Source organism: Amblyraja radiata, chromosome 4, assembly GCF_010909765.2.
Source record: "Amblyraja radiata isolate CabotCenter1 chromosome 4, sAmbRad1.1.pri, whole genome shotgun sequence".
Lineage (NCBI taxonomy): Eukaryota > Metazoa > Chordata > Chondrichthyes > Rajiformes > Rajidae > Amblyraja > Amblyraja radiata.
Genome location: NC_045959.1, coordinates 114,177,496 through 114,196,875, shown reverse-complemented (window position 1 = coordinate 114,196,875; position 19,380 = coordinate 114,177,496). Strand labels below are relative to the sequence as shown.

General features: G+C 44.4%; 1 protein-coding gene across 1 annotated transcript in view; it reads left to right on the top strand.

The window, feature by feature from the left end:
- Positions 1 to 3,137: 3,137 nt before the first annotated feature.
- Positions 3,138 to 19,380, top strand: part of arf1 (ADP ribosylation factor 1) — a 40,614-nt gene continuing 24,371 nt past the window's right edge. Inside the window, exon 1 of the mRNA XM_033020281.1 lies at positions 3,138 to 3,326. The gene's annotated coding sequence lies outside the window, so the exon portion shown is untranslated. The remainder of the gene's footprint in view (positions 3,327 to 19,380) is intronic.

Here is a 19,380-nt window from a genome sequence, read left to right as displayed (position 1 = left end):
CAAATAGATTTATCTGCCAATTGATAAAGATTGTGAAAGAAGAATTTCAAAAATCTAATAATTACATTCTATTGAGAAATAAAATTCCACGAAAAATGATTATTTTAAGCGTAAGATTGCTTATGCCTTAAAAGACGAGGCATTTCATACCACAAAGTAAAAAATCCAAGGATTTGGAGTTTACAAAGTAGTTGTAAATGGTCATAAATTGATAAAGAGCAAACACAGAACATGGAGCATAGGAACAGGCCGATCGGCCCACAATGTTTGTGTTGAACGATACCAAGACCAACTTTTATCTGCCTGCACATGATCCATATTCCTCCATTCTTTAGACTTTAGAGATACAGCACAGAAACAGACTCTTCGGCCCACCGAGACCGTGCCGACTAGCGATCACCCTGTGCACTACCACACCAGAGACAACTTACAATTTTAGCCAATTAACTTACAAACCTGTATTTCTTTGGAGTGTGGGAGGAAAGCGGTGCACCTGGAGAAGAGCCACGCAGTCACAGGGGGAATGTATAAACACCGTCCGGACAGCACCTATTGTACTGAACCCTGGCGTCTCTGGCGCTGTAAGGGAACAGTACCACTTGCATATCCAAAAGTCGGGTATATGCCACAATCACCGGACCTTTCAGCTTCTTCACACATCCTAACGACTTACTGGTTCATTCTTCGTATGCCTTTGCAAATTGCCGCTGGGGGAGGGGGAGGGGGGTTGATGGAAACGTGTCCCTTCCCTTTGGAAGAGTGTGATGTGTGAGGAGATGTGTCCCCGACTTCTACGAGGAGATGTGATTGATTTTTAACTTTATTCAGAATGTAAAAGTACATACAAAACAAACAACTGTACAAAAACTCTTCCAAACATTCAATAGTGTCCTAATCAATAGTGTTCGCAGCTATCATTAAAGAACACACCCTTGCCACAACTGTAGCCTCTGTGGTGATGACCTTTCCTTGTTTGAGGTTCACTAGTTCTATGTTATCATGGACACCCTACATACGAGACATCTCCTCCACTCCACCTCTAACTCCTTCACCATAAGACCTCCTTCACATTAACACCTCCTGCACCTCTTCATCTCATTTCCTCTCTCCTCCATCCCTTCCACCATCCCCATATCTCCACTCCTCATCCCCTCTCACTCCTCCCTCCTCACCTCATCTGCTCCTCACCTCCTCCATCACTTCACCTCCTCCAACTTCTCATCTCCTGCACTCCTCACCCACCTCATCCATCTCCTGCATGATCTAACCCCACTCCTCAATCTCCTCCACCTCATTCTCCCACTCTACTCCTGCACCTCTCCAACAACCACTCCATTCATCTCCTCAAACCTCCCCCACCTCATTTCTTTATCTCCCCTTCCTGCATCTCCTCATCTCCTTCTATTTCCACTCACCTTCTCCACCACTCCATCTCGCCACCTCCACATCCCGATCTCCTCACCACTCCCCCAATATCTCTCCTTCATCGCTTCCACTCCTCAATCCCCTCACCGTCCTTCCTTACCTTCAACTCCTCACCTCTGCCATCTCCTCCACTCTTCCAATCCCCTCCACCACCTCATCTCCACCCCTCACCTCCATCCCTTCCACTTCTCCATCTCCTCACCACCTCCATCTCCACTCCTCACCTCCTGCATTCCCACCTCATCTCCTCCATCCCTCCCACTTCAACTGCTCCATCCTTTCCTCTTCTATCTCCTCGCCTCATCTCCCCCGCCGCCTCCATCTATTCCACTCCCCTACCCCCTTCCCTCATTTCTGCTCATCCCTCCTCCACCTCCCTCTCTCTTCATCTCATCCACTCCTGCATCTCCTCAAATCCTTCCTTCTCATTCCACTCCACTCCTCATCCTCACCTCCTCCACCCAACCTCCTCATCCCATCCCACCATCTCCTCCATCCCTTCCACTCTTTAATCTCCTCACCTCCATCTCCCCCCACAACACTCCCTCACCTCCACTCCCTCAACCACCTCTCTACCTCCACCCTCTCTACCTCCACTCTCACCTCTATCCCTCACCTCCACGCCCTCACCTCCACCCCCTCACCTCCACTCCCTCAACCACCTCTCTACCTCCACCCTCTCACCTCCATCCCTCACCTCCACGCCCTCACCTCCACCCCCTCACCTCCACTCCCTCAACCACCTCTCTACCTCCACCCTCTCTACCTCCACCCTCTCACCTCCATCCCTCACCTCCACTCCATCACCTCCACTCCATCACCTCCACTCCCTCAACCACCTCTCTACCTCCACCCTCTCACCTCCATCCCTCACCTCCACTCCCTCACCTCCACTCCCTCAACCACCGCTCTACCTCCACCCTCTCGACCTCCACCCTCTCACCTCCAGCCTCACCTCCATCCCTCACCTCCACCCAGCACCTCCACTCCCTCAACCACCTCTCTACCTCCACCCTCTCACCTCCATCCCTCACCTCCACTCCCTCACCTCCACTCCCTCAACCACCTCTCTACCTCCACCCTCTCTACCTCCACCCTCTCACCTCCATCCCTCACCTCCACTCCATCACCTCCACTCCCTCAACCACCGCTCTACCTCCACCCTCTCACCTCCATCCACCTCCACTCCCTCACCTCCACTCCCTCAACCACCTCTCTACCTCCACCCTCTCTACCTCCACCCTCTCTACCTCCACCCTCTCACCTCCATCCCTCACCTCCACGCCCTCACCTCCATCCCTCACCTCCACTCCCTCATCTCCACTCCCTCAACCACCTCACTACCTCCATCCCTCACCTCCACCCCCTCCCCACCCTGACCTTCCTACCCCCTCACCACACCTCCACTCCCTCATCTTCCTAACCCCTCACCTCCTCCACTCCCTCGCCTCCACTCCCTCGCCTCCACACCTTCCTCTCTCTCCCCTCCCTCTCCCCCTTCCCTCCCCATCCCCCTCCTCTAGTAACTTTGCTTCCTCCTCCGCCTCCTCCTTTGCGTACTGACGTGTCTGACGTCAGGACGCCGCTCGCCCCCGCGACGTCCCTGGGCATGACGTCACCCCCCGCCACACACACCCCTCCCCCTCTCCGCGCGTGCCCGTGCGCGCTCCACCTGACGTGGCGCTCGCTCACCATCACCATCACTGGCGCAGGCAGAGCGAGAGCGCGCGCGCGGGCCATCGAGAGAGAGCGAGAGAGAGAGCGAGAGAGAGGAGCTCGAGCGGCGCCCGCTCGTCGGCCATTCACCTTCCCGTTATCACCTTCCCGTTATAATCTCCACACACCGAGCGCCGTGAGGAGAAAACCAACACGCACACGGCCACGACGACGCCCGCTTCGAGGTGAGCCGTTTTAATAAGAGAGAGAAATACTTTTAATGACGGTCGGGCCGGGCGGGGCTGCGGATAGCACAAGGCCGCGGCCATTCGCCCGCCCGCCATTCCCCGCACACACACACGGTGCAGGCAGGCAGGCAGGCAGGCATCGGCTCTCCGCGGGTTACCTACATGGTTGTGGTTTGGTTTATTTTTTGCTCGGAGGGGAGGAGAGGGGAACTCGATGCTGTTCGTGTCTTGGGGAGGAAGGAGGAGGGAGGGAGGGAGGGTGCGAGTTGGAGAGCCGCCATCTTGTGTTGTAGAACGGTTCTCTTGTTGGAGGGGGAGGAGGAGGAGGAGGAGGAGGGAGAGAATGGGAGAAGAGATGAGGAGGGGAGGGGTAGAGAGGCGGGGGTAGCGAGTCGGAGGGGGAGGGGGAGGGGTGGTTAGAGCGAATGAGCAGAGATGAGGAGGGGAGGGGTAGCAGAGGAGGAGGGGGGGGGTAGAGAGTAGGAGGAGGAAGGTGCAGGGGTACGAGAATGGGAGAAGGATGAGGAGCGGGAGGGTAGAGCGAGGAGGGGGGGGAGAGAGCGTAGGAGGGGGAGGGGTGGAGACTGGGAGAAGAGATGAGGAGGGGAGGGGGATGAGAGATACGGAGAGGGAAAGCGTGGGACGGGGGGGTGGTGGTTGATGTACAAGATGTGGGGGGGGGTGGGGAGAGGGAAATGGAAGGTGATGGTACAGTGAGGAGGAGGAGGGGGTGATGGTAAAATTGGGAAGGGGAGAAGTAAAGGGGTGGTAAAGCGGTGACATTGAAGGAGGGTGGTAAAGGGGGGGCAGGGAGGATGGGGTGATGGTGAAGTGGGCAGTGAGGGACAGATGGTAAGGGGGAGGGTGGCAAAGAGGGATTGCAGTGAAGGAAGGGGTGGAAAGAGGAGGTGGTGCGGTGACAACATAGGGGGCCGTGTTAGGTGGATGATGAAGTGGTTGACGGGAAGGTGTGGTAAAGGGGGTAACGGTTAGGGGAGTTGGTAAAGCGGGTGACGGGAAGGGGGTTGGAAAACGGGGTGACAAGGAAGGGGGGGCAGATGGGTTGGTGAAGGGGCTTGTGAGGGGCGGATGGTAAAGAGGGTGACAGGAAGGGGGAGTTGGCAAATAGGGTGGCCGAAAGGGTGATGGGGAGACAATAGACAACAGGTGCAGGAGTAGGTCATTCGGCCCTTAGATGCGTCGATAAAGGGGGTGATGGGGAGGGGGTTACAGCGAGGGGGGATCGGTACAGGGTGTGACGGGGAGGAGGGTGATGAATGGGGGGACAGATGACAAGACGAGGTGATGAAGGGACATGATAAAGAGGGTGGCACAGTGGAGAGCCTTCTCGTTTGCCACCGCTAGATCTTCCAGGCAGTAATGTTCACCAAGAAGTGGGCATCTTAGTAGATTCACATTATGTGTCTGCCGCTAAGGTAGGCCCTAAGTTAAGGTAAGTCTTTGAAGACAGAGTTAAGTGGTGGTTATAAAGGGTAGGAGTGGTGTGGTAAAGGGGTGAAAGAGCGAATTTGGGGTTGTTGATGGGAACGGGAAGGTGGTAATGGGATGAAGGGGGGGCAGAAAGGGGCAAGTGGAGGAAATGGGAGTAGGGATGACATGGAGGGGAGAGGAAGAATAGAGGCTGGAGTGATGAAGAGTGGGCAAAAAGGAAGGGCAGAGGATTGAAAGTAGGGGAAGGAAGCGGGAGCAGGGAATTTTGGAGAGAGGGTGGGGGAAAGGGTGTAGAGGAGGAGGGAGGTGCTGTGGCTTTATTATAAAATGTGCTTTAAGTATTAAAGAATTTTGCCTCCCACCCGTTATTTGTTTCTGATCATCGTAAATTAATAAACCTGAATGGGGGGGAGGGGGAGAAAGTTGTTTACCTATTCAATAAGATTGGGGTCAATGTTCCAGCATTGACATTGAATAGTACAACACAGGAATGGGCCTTTCAGTCCATGCTGTACACAGTCATCATTGGTGGTCATTCAAAACGAGTAGGACTGTCTTGGTGCAACGTGGGCAATGGAGACTTGCAGTGGTTGGTAGTCACCGGGCCTCCTCTGTCTCTCCTTATGGTGCTGATGCCTTGTCTCTGCGTCACAGAGTAGTTCCGTTTCATGACATGCAGCTCCTTCCTCCAGGAGTGCATGTCCAGTGCAATGTGCTCCCAGTTGCTCGATGTGATGTGGAATTTCTTGAGACTGTTCTTGATGTCCTTGAAGCTTTTCTTTGGCCCGCCGGGGGCTAGCCAACCTTCCTTCAATTGAGAGTACAGGATTTGTTTAGGGAGGCATGTGTTGTACATGCGGATGACATGGCCAGTCCATCGAAGTTGGTGCTGCATTATTGTGGTGGTGATGCTGGTCATGTTGGCTTCCTCCAAAAAGATGTTGGTGTGTTTGTCCTCCCAGCTGATCCTCAGAATCTTTCGTAAGGATCTTTGATGGTAATGTTCCAGGGCTCTCAGGTGCCTGCTGCAGGTGGTCGATGACTCGGCTCCATACAACAGGGTAGGGAGTAGGGAGGACAACGGCTCTGTAGACCAGCAATTTTGTTTGAGCCTTTCAGTCTCTGTCTTCAAAGACTCTTTTCCTGAGTCTGGCATGGGCTCCACTGGCACAACTCAGGCGATGGTTGACCTCAGAGTCAATGTCAGCGTTTGAGGAAAGAATGCTGCCAAGGTAGGGGTAGTGGTCAACGCTTTCAAGAGTGGTGTCGTTCACTTTTATAGTGGGCTGGGTAGACAGCTGGTTGATGTAGGACCTGGGTCTTCTTGATGTTTAAGGCTGGCCCATGGCTCTATATGCCCTGGAAAAGGCATTCAGGGTGCCCTAGAGGTCTTCTGCGGAGTGTGCTGCAATGTACTGAAGCTCCATAATGGCGGTGCTACTGACTTTACACTTGGCCTTCAACCTATTAAGGTTGAAGCGCCCACCGTCAGTTCTGTAGAGCATTGGGATCCCCTGTGGCACTCGTCACCAATGAGGTGAAGTATGGCAGCAATTAAGATGTCAAACAGGGTGGGTGCGATGATGCATCCCTGTTTGACCCCCGTTTCCACAGTGAGGGGCTCGGACTCAGAGCCGCAGTTGCTGAGCACTGTGACCAACATGCCATCATGTAGAAGCCTCAATATTCTGATGTACTTGTCGTGACAACCGTACTCTGATAGTGTGTTCCAAAGAACCTGGAGGTCTACCGAGTCAAAAGCCATGTCGGCCATGTACAAAGGCTGCCTTTGTGCACGGCATTTTTCCTGGAGTTGGCGTGCTGTGAGTATCATGTTTGCTGTATCTCTGGATGGGCGGAAGCCATACTGTGACCTCCTCAGACAGTGGTAGAAGTCAGTTTGCGAGGACACGAGCAAGGACTTTACCTGTTGTTGACAGAAGCGAGATTCCCCTGTAGTTTCCACATTCAGCCTTGTCCCTCTTCTTGAAACTGGTCACTATTAGAACATCCCTGAGTTCTGAGGGAAGTTCTTCTTTTTCCCAGACCTTGAGGAGTAGGGTGTGGATGTGGTACAGGAGCTCTGGTACACCTTCCTTTTAAGATCTCAGCTGGGATCCCATCTGGACCGGTGGCCTTGTTGTTCTTAAAGCTCTTAATGGCAACTTGAACCTCGTTCATAGTGGGAGGTTCTTCTATGTCTTCTCTGATGGGACTCTGGGGATGTGGTGGGTTGTTCCTGGTTCAGTTGTGCTGTCACGGTTGAGGAGTTCCTGGAAGTGCTCCTTCCATCAGGCGTTAATGGACTCATTGTCCTTCACCATAGACGGCCTTAGTAGCGCTGAAGAAGCTTCTGGTGTCACCCGAGTCTGCCAGTCTGGATTTCTAGAGCCTTTTCTGTCCACCAAGAGTTCTTAAGCTCCCTCACCCGGCTCTGGACGTCCTCCTTAGCTCTGGAATGAGCCGCTCTTTTGGCCTTGCAGGTTACATCATTTTGCCAGGCATGAAAGGCTTTCCTTTTCTTGGAGATGAGCTGTTCTATCTCTGTGTCGTTCTTGTCAAACCAGTCCTGGTATTTTCTGGACTTGCACCCAAGGATGGTTTTGCAGGTATCAAGGATGGTAGATTTGAGCTGGTTCCAGTGCCAGTTTAAAGATAGAATTTCATTGTTCTGTTGTTGTTACATTTAACGACTTGAACTGATCTCCTCTGCCTGCACTTGATCCATATCCTAGCATTCCCTGCACATCCATGTGCCCATGTAAAAGCCTCTTTTTACGGCAATATCGTATCTGACACCACCACCATCACTGGCGTTCCAGACACCTGCCAATCTGTGTGAAATAAAATCCAGTCTTGTATATTTGCCCCTTTCACCTTGAATCTTAGTGTCACTGATTTCTCTAATGTTTTGGATATCTGTTTTAGTTTAAATTTAATATCTGTGTGAGCATTCATTGCATTTGGTGTTAGAAAATAAAAAAAATATCTTAATTGCCATGGAGGGCCTGTTTCCATGCTGAATTACTACAAATGGTCTTCATTTTACTTTGACAATATGGTCCCCAGGTTTTGGGTAGCCTTGTCTATAAAAGCACCTTCCACTGTATCTGCACCATTCATCCCACTCAGAATTTTGTATGTTTCAGTGAAATCAAATTCTTCGAAACACTAAATGGAGGCCAGATCGATCTCTTTATAGGACAGATCAACAATTCCAGAAATCAGTTTGGAGAACCTTCATTTTGAGAAACTTTGTGGCAGGTCTATCCTTCTTTTGGAGTGAGGAGACCAAAATTTGACACCATACTCTAGGTATGGTCTTGCCACGACCCTTTAAAATTGTAGTGAAACAATTCTATTCTAGTGTCTCAAATCCTGTTGCAGTGACGATTTTGCTACTTTTAGTGATTTATTTATTAGGACACTCTTTGAATGCAGTATTTTCCAGTCTTTTACCCTTAAAAAAAAAATCTACAATTTACTGAACTTTGTTTCCAATTGTACACCTAACTGTCATGTTGCATCTTAGCTTCTCCTCATTGCATATCTACTTGGATATGTGTCCTCAACAAACTTGGAAATGTTACATTTCGTTCCCTGAGCCAACTATGTTGTAAACGTTTGTGATCCTCTTCACTAATTGCAGCTTGTCAATCCAATCCTGTTGCTTTTTGTTTTCTATTTATTTACCCCCCCCCCCATGGATAATAGCAGTATATTAGCAGTTAGTGTGGGAGTTTTGTAATGGTCAGCTCTTAAATGCTACTCAGTGACGTTGGAATCAGTTATAATTATATTCTTCATGTAAGTTTTGAACTTTTTCAGCCGAGAATCAACTGAATTCCCCAATCTCCAGATATTCAACCACTAGCACCTTGTACCAATCCCTTTAACGATATGTGGTTTCTGCCACATTAAAATTACAGATACAAATATATAGTGAAGCAATGGGAATAGTTCACTGATAAACTGGGCATTTCAGTATATGTTTACCTGGATATTTTCCAATATAGTAGGAATTTACACCATCTCATGTTATGCTCCCCAGCAGCGGCCTTACTTGGCTTAATTTTAACTTGTTGCATCCACAGAACCTCCTGTTCCTTTATGTTCTTCTTGGTTCACTTTAAATATTTAAACTCTGAGATAATCTTATGTGATTCAACTATTGCCATGTGATTTTGAGTTGTAACCATTCTTTTCTAATTTTTTTTTTCATCTTAGATTTGCAAACTTTGATTTCTCCACATGTAGAAATATCCTCTGTAGACCATCATTCTTGCAAGGGAAAGGGCCCTAGTGCATTTAGTTCCTGAATGAAGAATCCAACTGTGGCTACACTAATGACTGCTGCATCCTAATCACTAGGTTGCAAGTCAACCATACATTGTACAATTATTCTAAGGTGTTTGCTGAGAAAGAAACATGCATTTTTGTGAACAGGTTGATAAGGTATTAAGTTGCAGGAAAATATATTGCTTTTGGCTTTCATATGCTGCCAAGGAATGGAATTTTATAAGAACCAGATGAAAGACCAGAGTAAAATATGATGTGTGCAGACTGAAATACGTTGGCCTTAAATTGATGGAAGGATTGTTCGGAACCATTTCCAGTATAGAATTGACCATCTACTAAAAGCAAAACCATACGAAAGTACAACTAATTGGATAGCTGTTTGTGTCCATGCTAACTTGTTCAATGGGGCGAACAGCATTCTTCTGTTACGCAGAATTCCACAGATCAGTATTGAAACCAGGATTAAAGCACATGACGAATTCTTTCTCTGCCTAGTGCAGGATCAGTATGCCCCATACCTCAGTATTATCCCATATTGCCTACATAGTGCTGTCAAGCTTTTGAACCAATCACCTCTTTCACATCCACTTTCAGAGGTGTCGTATCTTTCAGTTATTTTTTTTATTGTCCATTTAACATATTTCAGGCTACTATCTTGTACCAAATCTGCCTGTTTGCATTCATCACTGTATTTATTGTTGAGGGGTAGTTATTGACAGCTGGTAGAGCTGTCACCTCATATGACAAGAGACCCCGGTTCAATCCTGACCGTGGGTGCTGTCTGTGTGGAGTTTGCACATTCTTCCTGTGACCGCGTGGGTTTCCTCCTACATCCCAAAGACGTGGGTTTGTAAGTTAATTGCTCCCTGTAAATTGTCCCTAGTGTGTTGGGAGTGGAAGATAGAGTAGGATAACGTAAAACATGGTTGGGCCGAAGGGCCTATTTCCATACTGCTTCTTTCAAATCAATGCATAATGACTGTATGTGTACTGTCTACAATGTGAACTTCATTTGAACAAGGAATTTCTTTGCACCAAGGTGTATACGACAATAAACTAGTCTGAATCTATTATTTATGTCTAGTTATTGAGAAATTGCAGTTGCTTATCTAGTGCCGTTACGGGACCAGATGATCAAGAAATAATATCATGCTAGAATTTTTTTAATGTTGATTGACAGATAAATATTGACTGGTATATTGGGAAATAATCTATTTTAAGTAGTTCGATGGGGTCGTTATCAGATCTTACAACATTAACTTCCATTTCAAGATATTCTGAATTTTGCATTGATCATTTTACTCATCCTATTCCCGTTCTAAAATCTAGATTACTTGTGTACAGATTTGTTGATATTAAATTAAAATCATAATGAAACCCTTTGTTAAGATCCAGTGAATGCTGGTAATGTATCAACTGTGATCTTAAAATGTCTGCTAATAACTGGCTAAACGTAAAATAAGCTCTCTCAGTGGTCTGGTGGCTTTTCCCCCCCTCTTTCCACCGTCCCCTCAGCTCTTCATAATAGTTGCAAAGCTACTAGCTCATTTTGAATGTCCATGTGCATTTTTCTAAATTATAAATAATGCAATGGACGTCTGAATGTAGGCTTTCAGAATCCAAAGGTAAGGAGTAACAACAATTTAACCTGATAGCTTTACAGCTGATTGCAACTTCCAATCTTGCGTTAAGTTTAAAAAAAAAAGATTTTGACAACTTAAACTGGTTCCAGTGTATGTAATCTGTTTGTCATTAAACTCTTTCTCATAATCTAATTCCAATTTGAGATGTAACCTATTAGCTGACTACACCTTCCTAATATTTGTATCATCCATGTTACATCATAAATATATCTTCCCAAAACAGGAGATGATGTAATTGACGCGCTGTTACGAGTGAGCCAAAAGGTTTCTGCCTTATTTATAATTGATATATTTCGACCTCCAGTCCTCTTTTGTTCCTTCTCGCTCTTTTATAAAAGGGAACAATGTAATGGTTTGCAAGTAAAATATGCTTGGACAGTCTCCTTTCAAATAAGTGCAAGAATCACATGTAAAGCAGTTTTTAAAAAAGGCATTAATGCAAGTCGGAGTTCTTCTCCAATTGCCATTTTGGTAATGGTTGAACTGATGGAAGTTTAGAATGCAGGCTGTTCGTTGCATCTGGGGGGCTGTGGACTTTTGAGAACTACACCGTGCTTCTTTTGATGGGATGTATTTATTCTTTTTATTCTCTTTTCCCCTCCCCCACTTGCTACAGTAAAACTGATTACTGCATATTTTCCTTTTTGAAGATCAAACCGCAGATGCTAGAAATATGAAAAACACCCCTGAAATATCTCAACATTCTGCAGATGAAGTTGCATCTGTGTGGGCAGGGAGTTAAAGTTTCAGACTACGTCCAATGTCAACAAATTATGATGAAGGGCTTTTGTTATGAAATGTTAACTGTTCTCTTTCCAAAGATGCAGCATTTTCTGTTTTTATCATTTTTAATAATAATATAGGAAGAGTGTTTCCCTTGAAATAATCTAGATATCTAATTTACCTTTAATTATAGACATTTGTGATAAGGGAATTGAAGGCAAAATCTCCAAGTTTGCGGATGACACTAAGCTGGGGGGCAGTGTTAGCTGTGAGGAGGATGCTAGGAGACTGCAAGGTGACTTGGATAGGCTGGGTGAGTGGGTAAATGTTTGGCAGATGCAGTATAATGTGGATAAATGTGAGGTTATCCACTTTGGTGGCAAAAACAGGAAAGCAGACTATTATCTAAATGGTGGCCGATTAGGAAAAGGGGAGATGAAGCGAGACCTGGGTGTCATGGTACACCAGTCATTGAAAGTAGGCATGCAGGTGCAGCAGGCAGTGAAGAAAGCGAATGGTATGTTAGCTTTCATAGCAAAAGGATTTGAGTATAGGAGCAGGGAGGTTCTACTGCAGTTGTACAGGGTCTTGGTGAGACCACACCTGGAGTATTGCGTACAGTTTTGGTCTCCAAATCTGAGGAAGGACATTATAGCCATAGAGGGAGTGCAGAGAAGGTTCACCAGACTGATTCCTGGGATGTCAGGACTTTCATATGAAGAAAGACTGGATAGACTTGGCTTATACTCGCTAGAATTTAGGAGATTGAGAGGGGATCTTATGGAAACGTACAAAATTCTTATGGGGTTGGACAGGCTAGATGCAGGAAGATTGTTCCCGATGTTGGGGAAGTCCAGGACAAGGGGTCACAGCTTAAGGATAAGGGGGAAATCCTTTAGGACCGAGATGAGAAGAAACTTTTTCACACAGAGAGTGGTGAATCTCTGGAACTCTGCCACAGAGGGTAGTTGAGGCCAGTTCATTGGCTATATTTAAGAGGGAGTTAGATGTGGCCCTTGTGGCTAAAGGGATCAGGGGGTATGGAGAGAAGGCAGGTACGGGATACTGAGTTGGATGATCAGCCATGATCATATTGAATGGCGGTGCAAGCTCGAAGGGCCGAATGGCCTACTCCTGCACCTATTTTCTATGTATCTATGGGTGATATTTTTGCTATGGGAATGAGCAAGAAGGGTTAGTGTGTCTAAATGGAATAAATGAAGATAAGCTTACCATAGATTTTGTAAACTACTTGTCTTGTATTCCACTGTCATTGCAGAAATCGAATTTCTCCAGGATTAAGGATTGCATTTAGTAAAGCAAAATGCTAAAAAATACTTGGTCAGACAGTGTTTCAAGTCAATAAGCTTTAATCAGGAATCCATTCATATTTGCTTGTGCAATGTCTGGGTGAGGTGGGGCTATGGATTGCTACATTTAAAATTAATATGGGAAGAAATAAAACTGGATATCATGTGAGCAGTCAGCTGATATATTTCGAAATGTGAGGGCATCATTTCCTTATTTGGCCTTTGTAGAACAATCAAGGTTTTCAAAATTGAATCATCCATACACTTTACTCTGCCTGTGGTGGCTTAGAAATGTAGTTTCTTTGCTCGTTTCTATTTTTTGATGTGAACTATTGGAAGTGTTCAAGGTTATTCTTTCTTTGCTTCCAGCATAGTTTTATTTCCCTCAGTTTCAAGGAATTATCCGTTTAAATTCCTTGTGTTTGGCTAGTTTTGTAACACAACTAGTAGAGCTACTGCCTCACACCTTCGATCCAGACCTCCGGTGCTGTCTGTGTGGAGTTTGCATGATCTCCCTGTGACTACGTGGGTTTCCTCCAGGTGCTCTGGTTTTCTCCCACATCCCAAAGATGTGCAAGTTATAGCTTAATTTTCTACTGTAACATTGCCCAATGTGTTAGGGAATGGATGAGAAAGTGGGACAATGTAGAACTAGCGTGAACGACTCGGCGTGGGCTGGTGGGCCGAAAGGCCTGTTTCCATACCAAATCTTAACTTGAAGATGACGCAGTGATTGGAGCTTCTCATTTTCTATGGTCTCGCATCTCTGGTAGACTCTTCCTTCTCTGGCATCGGCCTGATAATCTATTTCATGCAGATTCTGGCTTTAATGCTGTAACGTAAGGCAAAGTAAAGCAAAGAACACTATGTACTCATCCTGAATCTGAGCAGCACATAATTTACTCTGCTTCCTCTTCTTCAGCCAGCATTATGTGCATGCCTGTACATTCCACCATAATGGTTTCATGGATATGGGCAGGCAGTCGGTTACCTCTTCAACAGAAATCATGTTTCTGCTTTGCAAACTCCAACAATTCAGCAAACTGTACTTTACACTACTGGTTTTGCTAAGATGAAGATGCATTCTAGTCATTGGGCAATGACTACACCTGAAAAACATGAATGCTCAGTTGATGTTATAATCGTATTAGCTATGATCTTATTTAATGGTAGAACTGGCTTTGGAGATCCACTGACCTCCTCCCTCTTATCTCCCATCATCAGCTTTTTGCTGTACCTTGGTACACATGACAACAATAAACCTTAAAGTCTAAGATGGTAGAATGTGGTAGTGTACAAAGTATTTATAGAGATAGACTGCTGATAATAAGATGGGTATGGACACTTATCCCTGGTCTCTACTATGCAGAACCTGTGACTTGAACTTGCTATTTCTTTGATGAACACTCATTCGGATTGATGCTTGTTTCTGTGTGTCTGGGAATATTAGTTAACGTTCAGATAGACACAAAATGTTGGCGTAGCTCAGCGCTGGTCCGGTAGCATCTCCGAAGAACATGGATAGGTGACGTTTTGGGTTGGGGCCCCTCAGAGTTACTCCAGCATTTTGTCTTTCCTTGGTAAACTGCCATTTGTAGCTCCTGGGTAGACAAAAGTGCATCTATGGAGCAAAGGAAATAGGCAACGTTTCGGGCCGAAACCCTTCTTCAGTTTGTAGTTCCTTGTTTCTGCATCTTTCAGATAAACCCATACAGCACGGAAACTGGCCCTATGGCCCAACTTGCTATGCAAATTAAGATGTCCGATCTATGCTCGTCCCACTTACCTGCGATCTGAGACCATGGCGAGATTTGTGGATGAGAGCTACTTTACATAAAATAAATATGAACGGTGTACAATATCAAATGATTAGATGTAACTGAATGTAGTGCTTGAATTTATGCAATGTTTTGCAGTGTATATGTCCAGCCACCTTAACCTGCTGGAAATAAAGAAATTACTAGGCTAAATGCAACTTTTCATGCAAATTGTCTTAATTAATTCACAATATCTAATATCTCTGCTTATAAATTCCAAGATTATCCATGGCTAACAAGTAACATATCTATTGTAAACCAAGATAACACATTGGGTCGGGCAGCATTTCAGAGTTCATGACCCTTCATACCCAAAACATCGCACATTCTTTTTCCCCAGAGATGCTGCCTGACCCGCTGAGTAACGGCAGCATTTCGTGTCTATCTTCGGTGTAAATCAGCAGCTGCAGTTTCTACACAGTGAGATTCTGCCAAAATGTACAAATTTAAAGACAGTTAAGTAACACTGTTATAATAGTATAATTGTTACAAATAACAATGATCCATTCACTGGAAAGATGGGATGCTTCCCATTATTTGAGGAAAATGTAGTACAAGGTATTTAAATTATTTTCTTAATTATCCTTTCTTTTACCATTAGTCTCCTCCACTTCATTAAATATTTAACTTCTAGTTTACTGATTCATAAGAGCAAGTATTACTTTTTTATATTTTCTTCACGTATACTTGGTTTGTAGATTTCCTATTTCAATTTCCATTGGTTTATCACTTCCTCAAATTTCTTTGCTTCCCCTTTAAGCTTATTTGATTCTAGAAATGATTTCCCCCTTTTGACATTGATATTTAATTTATATTATGTGTGTCTTATGATTGAGTATTTCTCAATGCTAAGAATATGTCTGCAGAAGGGTCCCGCCCCAAAACCCAATGTTCCCCAGAGATGCTGCCTGACCCACTGAGTTACACCAGCACTTTATGTTAGCTGCTTTTCCAAGGCAGTTTGAAGTGTGGATGGAGTCGACAGTGGGGAGTCTGGTCTGTGTGATGGCCTAAATTTCATCCACAACCCTTTATGATTTCTTGCAGTCTGAGGCTGAGCTGAGCCAAACCAAGCTGTGAAGCAATCTGACTTTGCATCGGACTATGTTTCAATGGTTCATCTGTACGATCTTTTTCTATCATGTGCATTCTCCCTCTTGAACATATTTTGATCAGAAATCAATTATCCAATACCAATTTTCTTGTTTCAGCTACTATATTGTATACTTCCAATGTTATTCATATACGTCTCAAATTTATTTTTGAAAAGGCACCATTCCTTTTCCCTATGTTTAAATGTTTTTTTAATTTTACACCAGTACTTTGCGTTCTCTTTTGTTGCTATTTGTAAAAGTCTGTTCCTCTTCTGCAACCACTCTGCTCCTGCTTGCCTTTCATTTTCAATAAAGCCAATGATGTTATCAGATTTCATATTTAAATATTCCCAATGTATTAGCTTCCTTGCTCGGCTCTCGTTCTGAGAATAAAAATGTGTCCCTCCTACTTCAGCTCTTGTGATTGAATAGTTTATTCTCATACACACATGTGCAGTGAAGTTCCTTGTTCACGTGAAGCGCACAGTCATGCTGATGTTCTGAATCATACTCTGCTTGACCTCGTAGCACAAGAAAAGCTTACACCACCCTTGACGATTTGTCATTGAGCTACTTCTGCACAGCCCTAACCTCTGGTTGTTCCTCCAGCAGTGTGTAACTTGTTTTTATTGATTCTAGCATTAATAATATTCTATGGTGTTTAAATGTAGGTTGTCCCAATTGATAAATATTTGAATTTGTCACACCACCACAATTTGTTATGGTAGACTGGCACGTTGTTGGAAAGGATGAGGTGAAAAATCTGCTTAAGGTTTCCTCCAGAATTGCTTCAGTTGCTAAAGCTACTGTCTAATTGTTGTATAAATGTCTATGATTATGATTAACATCAGAGTCCTAGCAATTTCCTGTCTCTGGGTGCTTTAAATGCGGGGCCTGCTAAAGTACAATATTCAAATGTCTGATCATGTTAAGAATGTTTTAGTATAGATTGTTTGGGCAAATGGGAGGGTCCAATCAGACTGCACCTAAATTTGAAGTTGTCTGATTAGATCAATTCATTTCCTTATACACCAGAGTGCAGTGAAATGTTTTGTTTGCATCAAGCTCACAGATCAAACTGTATAGGAACAGTGGTGATAAATACAACAATAAATTTGAGTGCAATGGTGCAAGATTGACACGTAAATTCCAAGTACTGTTGAATGTTAAATTACAATAATAACAACAACCAAATGAGCATGTTAAGAATAAGTGTACGAGGAAAGGAGTGTGAAAAGGGTGATTGGTTCAACAGTCGACTAGCAGTGGGGAAGAAGCTGCTAAGTCTGGATGTTCAAGGTCATTTCTTTTCACCCAGAAGATAGAATAGAGGAAAAAGGACTGGCCAGAGTGACAAGCAACATTGACGATACTTCCATCAGGGAAGTATGCAATGTACCATGAAGATGGACTGGATGGAAAGAAGTGACGAGCCTGTGATGGACTGAGCTGTGTTCACACTCTCTGTGGGTTCAGGAGATCAGGAGCAGAGTGGTTGCCATACCATGTTGCGATACATCCTATCAGAATAGTTTCTCAAGCACATCTGTGGAAGCTCAAGAGTATCCTCAAGGACATGCCAAAGCTTTCAAACCACCTAAGATATAAAATAAACTGATGCACTTTTTTGATCACTGCATCGGTTATTAAGAGACCAGCTTAGATAGCTGGTGATATAGCTGTCTAGGAACTTGAAGCTATCGATCAATTCAATTCAATTCAATTCAACTTTAATGTCATTGCACAAATACTAAGTATGGGTTGTAGAGCCATTGATGAGGGCTCTGGTTTCCTCCCACATCCCAAAGACGTGTGGGTTGTAGGTTAATTGGCCTTTGTAAAAAAAAGCGCCTTTAATGTGTCAGGAAAGTGGAATAACAAAGAAAAAGTGTGAATGGTGATCGATGGTTGGCGTGGATCTGGTGGGTTGAAGGACCTGTTTTCATACTGTTACTAAGGCTAGGTTATTGTCCTGACACCATGAGTCAAGGTCACTTTCATGAACTACATCTCATCAATGTAGATCTGGCCAACAGCATCATTGATGAACGTGAGGATTGTTGGCATTGACTTGGCCTGCAGTCGTGGGTGTATAGGGAATAGAGCAAGGGACTAAGAAGCACCAGTTTTGAGGGTCAGGGTGGAGGAAATGTTCTGCTCAATTCTAAATGACGGGTCTGCCAGTCAAGAAGTCCAGAAGCCAGTTGCAGTGCAATTAGTTTAACATTTTGGATTCACAGTGCCCTCCATAATGTTTGGGAAAAGGCGCATCATTTATTTTATTGCCTCTGTACTCCACAATTTGAGATTTGTATTCGAAAAAAATCACATGCGGTTAAAGTGCGCATTGTCCGATTTTAATAAAGGGTATTTTTATACATTTTGGTTTCACCATGTAGAAATTACAGCAGCGTTTATACATAGTGTCCCGTCCGTCCGTCCCGTGTTGTTGCTGCAGATAACATAAAACAGCTTTATCTCAATGTACTGAATTGATTGATGAATGTTTTCAGCTGCACGCTTTAGTTTTGAGTTCTTCATGAGTATAGAAGTGTTGACTGGTTCAATTTTGTAATTGCTTCAGAATTGAAGCCTTTTAAAATTACCACCACCTTCATGCTGAAGATATCTCAATTATTATAAATGTGCCTTTCTAAACTTGGCAAACAACATGGAAAAAATATTATTTGCCTCGTTTTATGCACAACTCAGGAAAAAATTGCACTACTAAGACCCACCCTTGTATCCCTTTACCATAATCCTAGGCAAACATTTTGGTATCAATGAATACTTTATGAAGACCCAAAGGAAATTTGATGCACTGATGACGTGGAAATACTATCCCAGGGGCTCTTGTGTTGATGTATCGTGTTGCCACTAGAATGTCATTGAAGCATGTAATATTTAGTCCGTGTACAGTGAAGAGCACCCAGCAATGTAACTTCAGAATTTTCAATTATGTCTTGAACAGGGGTGAATTCCTCATGTCCATGGATCTGCAGTTAATTACAATAACGGGCAAATCAGTTAATGAACTAAGATAATAACTTGCAATTGTATCACTAAACTGAAGGATGAATTGGATTGGATGCATGACAACTTGATGGGGAGATGGTGGTTTATCAAGAGGAGAGTGTAGCCAACTGGCAGAATAGGAATATAAAGCAGTATTTACAAAATACAAGTGTATTCAATTTATAACACCTTTATGAATTACAGGATTCATATCAATCCACTTAACTGTACTTGAGTGCAAATGGGTGAGATTGCTGTAAGTAATCTTTAATGATGTGCAACACAAAATAAAACTACTTTATTGTAATTTGGGGAACTGCCTTTAACAAGTTGAGAAAACAATTTATTCTAAAACCTTAAACAAAGAACTGTTTTACAAATAAAGATGCTGATCTACAAATAAAGATGCACAGTGCTGCAGTGTCTCAGCCGGTCAGGCTGCAACTGTGGATGTTTTGGGTCAGAACTCTTCAGGCTATTTGTCAGATTTCTTTGCTCACTGCCACCACAATCAGTCAGGCTGTGGCAAATTAATTTCTGTTCTCGAGACACAATTGCAAACTTCAAAGTAGCCACATAAATATTGCCACTGAAAGAGCAGTGAGAGGCAGGTATAAAGATGTCTATTTGTCATGTGCACCAAAACAGTGAAATTCTCATTTACTGCAGCTTTACAGGCACAACATAAAATTAACTGT